This window comes from Solanum dulcamara, chromosome 7 (genome assembly GCF_947179165.1).
Source record: "Solanum dulcamara chromosome 7, daSolDulc1.2, whole genome shotgun sequence".
Lineage (NCBI taxonomy): Eukaryota > Viridiplantae > Streptophyta > Magnoliopsida > Solanales > Solanaceae > Solanum > Solanum dulcamara.
In genome coordinates this window covers 37,953,264-37,967,698 of record NC_077243.1, presented here as the reverse complement: position 1 = coordinate 37,967,698, position 14,435 = coordinate 37,953,264, and positions in this window count along the sequence as shown.

The following is a 14,435-nucleotide window of genomic DNA, read 5'->3' as shown; positions in this document are numbered from 1 at the left end:
GGACTATATTGAGTATCTGCAAGAGCAGAGGTTAATGCAATTTTTGAGTGGTTTAAATGAATCTTATGATCAGGCTAAGCGGTAAATTCTAATAAAGTCTAATGCACCATCTATAAATCAGGCCTATGCCTTGATAGTACAAGATGAAAGTCAACAGGTAAATGTTGAAAATTCCAATCCCATAGCAATGCAAGTCAAAAGAAATGATAACTATAAGGGAGGCAGTTCAATGTATTGTGAGAATTGTCACATGCGAAACCATACGAAGAACGAGTGTTACAGACTTTTTGGATATCCTTTAGAAAAAGATAACAAAGCTAACAGAAAAATAGAAGGAGCTTATGATGGTTATAGGAAAGATAAAAACTATCGTGAAGGATGGAGGAAGGACAGATACAGAGAAAGGTACAAGAGGGATAACAAAGAAGGATGGAGAAAGAAAACACATCCTACAATGGCTAACAATACAGATTTTGCTCAAGGGAAATATGCAGGTAAGGTTGATAATGGGGGTCAGTATGCTGATGACAACAGAAGAGGTAATAGCAAGAGTAATCACCATGATTCAGAAAATTAGTACAAGCATCATGGCAATGACTCTGAAGAATATCAAGCCCATATGACAGATATTGTGACTTTTTTAATGTCCCAGCTAGAAAGGTGTGAATGGATATTTGATTCTGGTGCATCTCACCATGTTACTACAAATGACAAGATACTCAAGAACATTCATAGCCTGCAAACTAATAAAAGAGTAAGAATGCATTTTCCAAATAGAAGTACAGTGTCAATTACACATACAAGAAGTGCAGAATTATTTAAACAGGAGAGAATTACAAATGTGTTATTTGTGCCTGATTTTTAAATATAATTTATTATCAGTGTCACAATTAACCAAGGAACTATGCTACTTAGTCAACTTTTTTCTTGATCATTGTATCTTTTAGGATCTCTATAGTGGCAGGATGAAGGGGATTGGTAGGTTGCAAGGAGGACTATGCATTTTCCAAGGAGCAGCTGAAGACTCTGATGTACAAAGAGGAAATATGAGACAAGTTTACCTAGCAGATGATGATGAGAGGTGCAATTTATGGCATAGAATACTAGGCTACCCCTCTATATCCATAATGAACACTTTGGTAGAATTCAAAAATAAGATTGACAGAAATATGCATAATAATTGTAGAATTTGTCCCTTACCAAAACAGATCAGATTACAATTTCCTTTAAGTATTTCTAGAGCAGATCAGCCTTTTGAACTGGTTCACTTAGATTTGTGGGGTCCTTACAAAACTCCTACTTTTGATAAGAAGAGTTATTTCCTCACTATTATTGATGATCATACCAGATATACTTGGATCCATTTATTACAACTAAAGACTGAAGTAATTGTAGTTTTGAAGCAATTTCTTGCCCTTGTGAATACTCAATTTAATTGTAGAGTCAAGACTATTAGGTCTGACAATAGTACTAAATATTTTAACTCTCAAAGCTGTGAGTTATTACAGAGCCTAGGGATAATTCATCTAAGTAGTTGTCCTTATACAACGCAACAAAATGGGGTGGTTGAGAGAAAGCATAGGCAGATTTTGGAGATGGCAAGAGCTATTAAGTTTCAGGCTACCTTTCCAATAAAGTATTGGGGGTTTTGTGTTAAAACTACAGTGTATCTTATGAACAGGTTTCCATCAAGTGCCTTGAATGGATACACTCCTTATGAGTTGTTGTATCACAGCAAGGCCTCTCTTGATCATCTAAAGGTACCTGGTTACCTGTGATTTGTTACTAAATTGCCTAAATCAGACAAGTTTGCTTCTAGAGCCAAGGAAGTTGTATTCATGGGTTTTTTAGAGACCCAAAAAGGATATATTGTGCTTGATTTATCCACTAACAAATTTTCTGTTAGCAGGGATGTGGTGTTCAAAGAAGCTGAATTTCCTTTTAGTAACACTGCAGACTCAGATGGTAGCACATTTCTTCAACTGAGTCATGTTAATGCTTCATATAATCCTCCTGCTTCTGCTCCTGCTCACATTTACCGGTCTCCACCAGTAGTAGCAAGGGGGCACACTTTGCTAACAATGACAATGATGCTATTGCAGATATAGTAAAAGAAGTAATACAAATGGTTTAACCACCTAAGTTTGCTTCTAACCCAGCAGGACCTGATGAGGCTAAAAATGTTCCAAACTATGATGAGGCTGAACAAGTTCCATTGCAGGCTGAACAAGTTCCAGAACATGATGAGGCTGAACAAGTTCCATTGTAGGCTGGTGTTGCTCTTCCTGGTGTCACTAGCAATAGACCAATTAGGATAACCAAACAACCTGGATAGTTAAATGACTATGTTGTCAATACTAGTCATGATCACATCTATTCGATAAATAAGTACCTGTCATATACAAGAACATCAGAAAAGTATAAAATCTATTTAGCTAAGTTCTCTACCTTAGCTAAACCAAAAAACTTTAAGGAGGCTTCAAGGGATACAAAGTGGGTAGAAGCTATGCACCAGGAGATCAAAGCTCTAAAGGATAATCATACTTGGAAGATTGTTGACCTTCTAAATGGAAAAAATCTAGTTGGCTCAAAATGGGTATAAAAGATCAAGTATAAGGCAAATGGGGAAGTTGAAAGATTCAAGGCAAGGAGTCACGACCCAAACCCGCGGGCCGTGATGGGTGCCCAAAGTGGACACTCACGTGTACCCCTACTAACTATAAGAAAATCTGCCTCCTATTTGAGTTATAACGTACCAACGGACAGCATAAATCAACACAACGTATAAGCCGATGAGGCTATCATAACATGTTGGGTCATTCTATAATGAACATACGCACAAGCCGACAAGGCTTCCACGACTAAGGGAATGACCCAAAACATAAGATATATAGGCACAACTATACACACATACATATATAACCCACATACATGTCCATAGACCTCTAAGAGTAAGAACAGTAACATAAGGCGGGACAGGGCCCCCGCCGTACACGTGAACAAATAAATATATACATCAAAGGTTAGTACCAAAATCTAGGCACCAGCACAATGAAGCGCCTCTGAACTGCTGAGTGGGACTTTTAAGCTGGCGGATCCCCAAAGTGTGTATTTGTACCTACGGGCATGAAATGCAGCCGCCCCCCTTCTCCGGAAAGAGAGGGTCAGTATAATATGTGTACTGAGTATGTAAAGCATAAAATGCCAAAAGAAGTGCACAGTTGACATAGGCATGCAGGGACCAAGTATAACAACAAATAAATCACTGTAGCTGCATCTTGTAAAATGACGTTATATATCTCAGTGTCATATTCCGTACTCAGCCCATTGTGGGACTCGATGTTAGAAATGTATCATTATGTCATCATATACGTATATATACCATACCCGTACCTATATAGAACCAGGTCAATATTCATGTCATCTTACCATTGTATACATATATCATACCCGGCCCTTTATGGGACTCGGTCATACCCAGCCCTTTATGGGACTCGGTCATACCCGGCCCCTTATGGAACACATTCATACCTGGCCCTTTATAGTACTCGGTCATACCTGACCCTTTATGGTACTTGGTCATACCCGACACTTTATGGGACTCGGTCATACTCGGCCTTTTATGGGACTCAGTGAATACTTATATCATCTTATATTATACCCAACCCTTTATGGAACTGGTCATACCCGGCCCTCTTGTGAGAGACTCAGTGGAAGATATATTAAACATATGCACGAGAAGAGCAGTGAGTAACCATATGCAAGCTAAACCATTATCTGAGACTCCATGAAATAGCCAAGTGAACCGTCACTTGAAAATCCGGGTAGTAATTATCTTGGGTACCCTCTGAGGGTCATTAGAGATCATATTAAGTGAAGCCTCAGGCGTCATAGACGTGCATCAAGATAATGCTACACATCTTATGCAATCAGAGACATTCATTGCCCTAGACCCCTTAGGAATACGAGCTTGCGTATCCAGTTACTACCCAACATATGGAAGGCTCGAGGGTAGTAGTTCAACTACTTTAGGACCATTAATATTCAGAAGTGAGTACAAGACATGAGTTACACCCAGAACCTATAAATGAAATTACCTTTAACTCATATTGTATAACGCTTCACTTACATTAAGCCATTTCAAGAGAAGAAAGATATAGGTTTTACGTGTACTACCTTTCGTCATGTAGAAGACTTATAAGACAATAACTCAACTATCGCAGGAGTTCTAACATCAAGAAGTGAATAAGATTTACGAACCATACTCGAGGTTGTATGAATGCAATTATCCCTACAGTACATATACCAACCACTTATGACTAAGACATGCCAAGAGAAAAGAAGAGATAAGTTTTACATACTCTCTACTTCCCCTCATATAGTCGTCATACACATATGTTCCATAGAATGTATGGCCCAATCCTTAGATAGTAAATATATCCTACTTGGCCCATCAAGGGACTCAGTACCATAAATATTTCATCATAACATCATAACTGATGTCAAAGACATATCAAGAGAGAAGAAGGGTAGCTTTACATACTTATGCCAAAAACATACCAAGAGAAAGAAGGTAGCTTCACATACCTCTTATGGATTACTCTTAACCATGTTCAACTCGTCGTCTTTTAAACCTATTTAACATAAAATCAATACTAAGGTTAATAACCTTTCACTTTCCAATTTCCAACTCTACAACCAAGTATCCATAGGAATCATTTTCTTATCCATTTCCCTCGACTAGTTTATTACTAGTTCCGAAGTTATCAGAAATCGGGCAGTATCTCCCCTATAACTTGCCCTATCAAAACTTCCAATGACATCCTTAATTACCATAGACAACCAACAACATCAACCAGAAGCATATATACAAGTAAAATCACTCCAACATTACACAATATAAACTCCAACCAACTCGCTCAAAACTATGATACCAAAATAGAGTTTTTAACCTTTATTTCTTAAAACCTTTAACCATACGAAACGGAGGATCGTGTGTTTGAAACAAGAATAACCCACACCCTTATTAGAAAACTTTCCATCCATGAAATACATAATCAAACCAGTTGCAACCGCAGCACCACAAACAACACACTACTCGACTTTGATTTAACTCTAACAACTTCAATTTAGTTTGTTTTTAATGTCAAGCATACTTATACAATTTTTCCACTTCCAGCATCATTTAAGACATTTAATATACCCCATAACAACATCATAAACTCTAATTTAAATTGGAAAGTCTTACCTTATCAGAAACTCGCCAAAACTCGCCTCAGAAGCTCTTCTAGCGCGGCTGAAACTTCGTGGCTGTTTACCATCCTTTTGGGGATTATTAACACCATAAAATTACATTAATAACACCTTCATACCCTTTTGTTATACCCTATATAATTAATTTACAGAACTAAATCAGAGAACTTACCTTTTTCTCCTCCCAAAACTGTGGCTCTCTCCCTCTAGTCTAGAGTTTCTTTTCTCTCTTTTTTTTCTAGAATTTTTTGGAGATAAGAATGAGTTGTTTGGATAAGGATGATCATAAAACATATATATATAGGACATCTTAGGGGTGACACGTGTCAGCCCCTAAGTGGTGACACATGTCAAGCCCTCATAGGGCCAACGCACTTCTTCCTCCCACCATGGGCTGCCATGTGGCAGATGGAGGTCCACCCCCTTGCTTTAGCTGCTGCCATATGGCACTTCTAGTTGTTGCCATGTGGAACTCTCTCTTACTGCCACAGGTCACTTTCTTTTCCCCCTTATGGGTTTGTAATGTTGTCTTATTTTATGAACCTATGTAATTCTTGCTACGTAAGCTTGGTATGTACTCAAGTAGTTTAAGTATGTAAGATTTTTAAGTTGGTAGCTTACGTAAATAAGTTTAGTCCTATGACTCATTACTTAGCCTCCAACTTCTTCTAGATTCTTACGACCCTATTTCCAATCTTCTCTATTATAGGGTATCTCATTCTCCCTTCCTTAGAATTATTTGATAGCGTTGTAGATTATCCAGCTCACATGGTGCCTTCTAAGGAGCTTAAGAAGCTTTCAAGAAACTTAAGAAGCTTAAGAACCTTCCAAGGTATAAATGTATGGGGTATAACATTCTTTCCCCCTTTAGAACATTCGTCCTCGAATGTGAACCAAAAACCTTCCTCAAGATCTTATACAGATTACAGGGAAATTTCTTTCTATTTCAATATCTCATACTTTTTTCGCTTCCTTTACTTACTCTTAAGTTCTCTTCTATTCTACCATAGGAAAGATCTCTTACCCTCTCTCTTGTGCTACTTGTATGTCACAATATAAGTAGCCAATAACCCTGTTGCCAACATTTTAACCTTTAGTCAAGTATAGGCTTTCTATCCTTCAAAATATTCTTAATATCTTATGAGTTGTTTTATTCATACTTCATATCCATCACAATTTTCTTTCCTTTGTACTTTTATCTCAATCACACCATTACTCCTTTAGCTATAACTCATCATAATTTCTCCCTATTTATCAATTCAGCCAGTGCATTCATATATTCATCTATCCAGATCTACTAGTCTTCTCTAAAGCATTTCTTAGTATCACAAGTCTTTTCTAAGTCCTTTTCTACCATACCAGCATTGATCTCCTAGTTACTATTGTTGTCAAGTCAGCAATTAACTCATTCCTCGAGGTCAACCATACTTGTAGTTTAGTCAAATCTTATCATTAAGGTGGACATGACCTTTCAAGACATACTACAACCCCATCTCTCATTCTTTTTTTATTTTTAGGAAAATTTGGTCAGAGTTTCCTCTGTATTTCTTACTATCTCAAACATGCACGCAGAAAATACCATCAGTGCCTCATAGGGCCAATATGTATAAAGTTATATATATATGTATCATATCACATCATATCGCAGCCACACAGGACGCCTACAATTAACAGTATGAAAATGGACTTACCTCGTACGTCCACTAGAACTTCCCCTATTACACTTTCCTGTCTACTCTTCCTTTCACTTTATAACTTTACATTTCAGTTCTACTTCAATACCTTTCCCAACGAATATCTTTTATGCCTTTGCTTACTTACATGCCTTGTGACTTCCAAATTAGTCAGTCACTTCCTTCCATTACTGTCATCCTTCTGTTAACATCCAAGGTTAATATAAGGAGTTTTTCTATGACTCGGATCTATCATACGATCTTAGATATGAAAGAAAAGTAACATTCTAAATATCCTATAGTCTCCTGTTTATAGATGTGGTGCGCACCACACCAATAAAGAAGACTCTACTAGACACGGTCTATAGACACTCCAAGGAAGGATCGCTCTAATATACTTTTGTCACGACCCAACCCCTCGGGTCGTGACGAGTGCCTGAACTGGACACTCACGTGTAACCCTGCTAACTATAAGTAAACCTGCCTCCTGTTTGAGTTATAACATACCAACGGATAGCATAAAGCAACACAATGTATAAGCCGATGAGGCTATCGTAATATATAGGGCCGTTCCATAATGAACACGCGCGCGAGCCGACAAAACTGCCACGACAAAGGGAATGACCCAAAATATAAGACATATAGGCACAACTGTACACACGTACATATACAACCCGCATACATGTCCACAGACCTCTAAGAGTAAGAATAGTAACATAAGGCGTGATAGGGCCTCCGCTGTACCCGTGAACAAATAAATATATACATCAAGGGTTAGTACCAAAATCTAGGCTCCAACACAATGGAGCACCTCTGAATTGCTGAGTGGGATTTCTACGCTGGCGGATCCCCAAAGTGTGTAGTTGTACTTGCGGGCATGAAATGCAGCCCCTCTAGAAAAAGGAGGTCAGTACGATATATAACTAAGTATGTAAATCATAAAATGCTACAAGGAGCGCACAGTTGACATAGGGATGCAGGGAACAAGTATAACAATTAATAAATCACTATAGTTGCATCTTGTAAAATGACGTTATGTATCTCAGTGTCATATTCTATACCCAGCCCGTTGTGGGACTCGATGTTAGAAATGTATCATTATGTCATCATATGCGTATATATACCATACCCGGACTTGTATGGGACCCGGTCAATAATCATGTCATTTTACCATCGTATACATATATCATACCCGGCCCTTTATGGGACTCGATCATACCCGTCCCTTTATGGGACTTGATGAATACTTATATTATCTTATATCGTACCTGACCCTTTATGGGACTCAGTCGTACCCGGCCCTCTTGTGAGAGACTCAGTGAAAGATAGATTAACCATATGCACGAGCAGAGCAGTGAGTAACCATATACAAGCTAAATCATTCTCTGAGACTCCATGAAATAGCCAAGTGAACCGTCACTTGAAAATCCAGGTAGTAATTGTCTTGAGTACCCTATGAGGGTCATTAGGGATCATATTAAGTGGAACCTTAGGCGTCATAGATGTGCATCAAGATAATGCTACACGGCTTACGCAATCAGATACATTTATCACCCTAGAGTCCTTAGGAATACGAGCTTGCATATCCAGTTACTACCCAACATATGGAAGGCTCGAGGGTAGTAGTTCAACTGCTTTAGGACCTTTAACATTCAGAAGTGAGTACAAGCCATGAATTACACCCAGAACCTATAAATAAAATTACCTCTAACTCATATCGTATAATGCTTCACTTACATTAAGCCATTTCAAGAGAAGGAAGATATAGGCTTCACGTGTACTACCTTTCGTCATGTAGAAGACTTACAAGACAATAACTCAACTATCGCAGGAGTTCTAACATCAAGAAGTAAATAAGATTTATGAACCATACTCGGGGTTCTATGAATGGAATTATCCCCACAGTACATATACCAACCACTTATGACTAAGACATGCCAAAACAAAAGAAGAGATAAGCTTTACATACTCTCTACTTCCCCTCATATAGTCGTCATACATAAATGTGTCGTGGAACGTACGGCCCGATCCTTAGATAGTAAATATATCCTACTTGGCCCATCAAGGGACTCGGTACCATAAATATTTCATCATAACATCATAACTGATGTCAAAGACATATCAAGAGAGAATAAGGGTAGCTTTACATACTTATGCCAAAAACATGCCAAGAGAAAGAAGGTAGCTTCACATACCTCTTATGGATTACTCTTAACCACGTTCGCCTCATCGTCTTTTGAACCTATTTAACATAAAAGCAATACTAAGGTTAATAACCTTTCACTTTCCAATTTCCAACTCTACAACCAAGTATCCATAGGAATCGTTTCCTTATCCATTTCCCTTGACTAGTTTATTACTAGTTCTGAAGTTACTGGAAATTGGGCAGCATCTCTCCTATAACTTGCCCTATCCAAACTTCCAATTACATCCTTAATTACCACAGCCAACCAACAACAACAACTAGAAGCATATATACAAGTAAAATCACTCCAACATTATACAATATAAACTCCAACCAACTCGCTCAAAACTACGATACACAAATAGAGTTTTTAACCTTTGTTTCGTAAAACCTTTAACCATATGAAATTGAGGGTCCTATGTATAAAACCAGCAGAACCCACACCCTTATTAGAACACTTTCCATACCTGAAATACATAATCAAACCAGCTGCAACCAAAGCACCACAATCACAACACGCTACTCGACTTCGATTTAACTTTAACGACTTCAATTTAGTTTGTTTTTAACGTCAAGCATACTTATACAATTTTTCCACTTCCAGCCTCATTTAAGACATGTAATATACCCCATAACAATATCATAAACTCCAATTTAAATTGGAAAGTCTTACCTTATCAGAAACTCTCCAAAACTCGCCTCAGAAGCTCTTCTAGCGCGGCTGAAACTTCATGACTGTTTGCTATCCTTTTGGGGATGCTTAACATCATAAACTTACATTAATAACACCTTCATACCCTCTTGGTATACCCTATATAATTAATTCACAGAAAAAAATCAGAGAACTTACCTTTTTCTCCTCCCAAAACCGTGGCTCTCTCCCTCTAGTCTAGAGTTTCTTTTCTCTCTTTTTTTTCTAGAATTTTTTGGAGATAAGAATGAGTTGTTTGTATAAGGATGATCATAAAACATATATATATAGGACACCTTAGTGGTGACACATGTCAGACCCTAAGTGGTGACACGTGTCAAGCCCCCATAGGGCCAACACACCTCTTCCTCCCACCATGGGCTGCCATATGGCAGGTGGGGTTCACCCTCTTGCTTCAGCTTCTGCCACGTGGCACTTCCAGCTGCTGCCACATTACACTCTCTCTTTCTGCCATATGTCATTTTCTTTTCTCCTTCATGGGTTCGTAATCTCGTTTTATTTTACAAACCTATGTAATCCTTGCTACGTAAGCTTGGTATGTACTCAAGTAGTTTAAGTATGTAATATTTTTAAGTTGGTAGATTACGTATATATGTCGAGTCCTACGACTCATTACTTAGCCTTCAACTTCTTTCGGATTCTTACAACCCTATTTCCAATCTTCTCTATTATAGGGTATCTCATTCTCTCTTCCTTAGAATTATTTGATAGCGTTGTAGATTATCCGGCTCACATGGTACCTTCTAAAGAGCTTAAGAACCTTTCAAGAAACTTAAGAAGCTTAAGAACCTTCCAAGGTATAAATGTATGGGGTATAATACAAGGTTGGTGGCAAAAGGATATAGTCAAAAAGAAGGTCTTGATTATCATGAAACCTTTTCTCTAGTGTCTAAAATAATCACTGTGAGATCAATGATTACACTGGCAGCTACAACGGGATGGAAACTTCATCAAATGGATGTGTACAATGTATTCTTGCAAGGGGATCTTTATCAAGAAGTATATATGGAGTTACCAAAAGGGTTCAAGAGACAAGGGGAGACTAAGGTGTGCAGGTTATTAAAACCTTTGTATGGCTTGAAGCAAGCATCAAGACAGTGGAATATAAAATTGACTGATGCACTGATAGCTGTAGGATTCACACAAAGTCTTCACGATTACTAACTCTTTACAAAGAGATCAAGTAAAACCATTGTTATAATACTTGTGTATATAGATGATCTTCTTATTACTGGAGATAGAAGCAGTCTCATAGAGGAAGCCAAGAAGATTCTGCATCAAGATTTTAGAGTGAAAGACTTGGGGAACTCAAATATTTCCTTGGTATAGAGGTTTTGAGATCACAATATGGTATTATCCTTAATCAAAGGAAATACATATTGGAGCTTATATCAAAAATGGGCTTAGCAGGCATAAAGCCAACTGCCACACCACTAAAAGTTGGAAACAGACTGACTACTGTGGAATATGACAAAGCTGTTGGAATTAAAGATGATAAAGCTCTAGAAGAGGTTCAAGGTATCAAAGGCTGATAGGAAAGCTACTATATGTCACCATTACTAGACCAGACATTAGCTTTGCAGTCCAAACACTAAGCCAATTCATGCAAGAGCCTAAAGTTTCATATTAGGAAGCAGCTATTAGAGTAGTCAAGTACCTAAAGAATGCCCCAGGTCAGGGTCTTATTTTCAGATCACAACCTACATAGGAGATAACATGCTGGTGTGATTTAGACTGGTCAGCATGTCCTAGCACAAGAAGATCCATCACAGGTTATGCAGTAAAATTTGGAGAGTCACTAATCTCCTAGAAATCAAAGAAGCAGCAAATAGTATCCAAGAGCTCAGCTGAAGCTGAGTATAGAAGCATGGCTGCTATTGTAGTAGAAATTACTTGGTTGTTGGGCTTGTTCAATGAACTTGGAATGGAAATTCATCAACCAGTAACTGTTTGAAGTGATAGCTGGCAGCAAATCCAGTTTCTCATGAGAGAACAAAGCATATTGAAATTGATTGTCACTTTATAAGAGACAAGATAAAGGAAGAAACCATCAAAACTGAATTGGTGAAGATGAATAATCAGCAAGTAGACTTGATGATAAAGGGATTGAGCAGGCAACAACATATGTATTTGATGAACAAGTTAGGAGTGTTCGATGTTATGCACCCTCCAACTTGAGGGGGAGTATTGGCACATGGTGTAATTAGTTAGTAGTATGATGTGCACATAGTGTAATTAGTTAGTTGGTTATTAGTGTAGGTCCCACACTAATTATTCCATTAAAAGTTGTTAGCTTAGCTAAGTAGTATATGTTAACTAAGTAGCATAACAGTGTAAAGATAGAAGAGGACAACTACTACTTTACTCTTTCCGTTTTCTGATACACAGCAGAAAGAAAAATTCTCAAATTGCTCTCAATCCTTCTTCAGATATTCTTCTTCTTCAACTTCTATTTCAACAGTTTTTCATGAAAAAGACCTGATGTTTTTATCATCCTCTATCAAAATGTCAAGCCTGATAAATTTCTATATTAGTTATGTACTTTTATAATATTTTTGTTCTCTCTAGCTTGAACTTTTTTTTCTGATCAACAAAAGATAGTGGTATTATAGATTGCCAGCATTAAAATGCTAAGCAGTATGTACTAGCAATAATTTCATATTTTGTAATGTGCTAAAAAATCAAGAATAGCTTCTACATCACTAATTGATGACATGCTCCACCAAAAAGAAAGGACATACATCTATGTTTAACGTCAAATACAGATTCACTATTGCTCTAAAAAATCCTAGCGGCTCTTTCCTTCCAAATAGCTGAAGGGATCAAGTTCCAAATATTAGCAGAAGCTTTACTCCGATAATATTTTTGCCAGCAATGTAGAAGATCCAGAGTATACCTTGACATACTCCAACTGAGGTCTAAAATGTTGAAAAAGAGATTTAATAGCTGCATAGTGAATTTGCAATGGACAAAATCCATGGCTTGAACTTTTGCTTTGCCAAGTTCTTCTCTTGTTCTATAGTAACTTAACACCCTTCTTTGACCAACTACTCCCTTGCCTGAGTAAACATCATCTTCTATATGATCTTTCCATAGCTCCATTGTATTACTGCCCTTATCTTTACTTGGTCGGAGAAACCAACCTGCAAGTCTCTTGTCTCTGCAAATTCAAAATTCTATGAGCATGTCTAGAAGGTAGGTTCTAGCAGTTATGTTGTATGTTCATTTATATTATTTGATGACCCTTATCCTCTTTTTAGTGGCTTCTTATGCCTGCGTAAGCTTCTTGAATGTTTCAGTTGTTACTTTTATTGGTACTATAATTTCAATGAAAAATATTTATTTACACGTGTGAAGACATTAGCTTAAACATTTGTACTGTTCCTTTACTCTAGGAGCTTCAACTATGTTGTCCGGCCTTTTAATACATGATTTGATGTAAGAACTTATGGAAATGTATATGGTGTTCATGTTATAGGCACAGTTTGACAACAAGTTGTGTGGTCCATCTATTTAGGATCCCAATTTAGGCATGACTTTGATAGATATTTAGGTGGCTATGGTGTTTATATTTCTGAAGATAGAGGTCCGTCAATGTGTTGTTCTAGCGGAAAAAGAGTTGGAGTAACAACCTTGAGGATTAAATTTCAAATCTCTGTAGAAGTGTTGCTAGGTGAACTTTTTCCACCTGTCAAAACCTTGAAACCTAAAAACTCTTGGTATATTAGAGATATAGTAGAATATATTAGAGTTATGTTAGTGTTAAATAATATTTAAATACGGAGTATTGAAATATTATGGACTCAAACATAGTACTTATATATTGATGATTTCATACAATTGACCATAACTAGCTTTGGTTTGAGGTGCACCTGTTGTTGTCTTTTAAATCTTGAAGTCCAAAGTGGCTCAGTAATTGTACTAGTGAGAGGTAGCTTTGTATATAGACTATAGAGATCGAGCCAAGTCATTTGGTATCTTTGCTGATGGGAAATAGCAGGTATCCATTGGAGTTGAACAATTTGTGCATAAGTTGGCCCAGACTCCACATAAAAAAAAGACTATAAAGATTGAGTACAAGCTACTAATCTATTCATGTCACAATATTAGGAGTAGAAATTCAATAACATAATGATAAACATGTAATGAGAATTTTAAGATATTTGTGACTTTTGATATATACATTTCTAGGATTGTCACATATAAGCTCTAGTATATCCATGTGCTTCCTCATCCACATTTTTGAAGGAGAATGAGCTGGTTTCTGTAATTGTATCATATATAATACAATCACAATGTTAAGTCTCCATGAATATCATTGTGATTGTGCCTGGATGAAAAGTCATAGAACCTGTCAACTGAAAGTATCAGGTGAAGATGAGTTTTGTAGAAATATTAAGCTTACTTTTCTTAAATGTAGAAAAAGAAAAAAGTAGACAGGTGATGGATGAACTTTAAGGTAGGTCCAGTGGCTCTAAGAGGCCATCAATGCCATGTTTTAATTTTCCAAAAGCAAAGATTCAACTCTAACTTGAAAGTGGGTGGTGAAAACAGTTTTATCTCTTGCAATTTCTGATAGGTGAGAGAAATAATATAAAATCCCTTGCAGTTA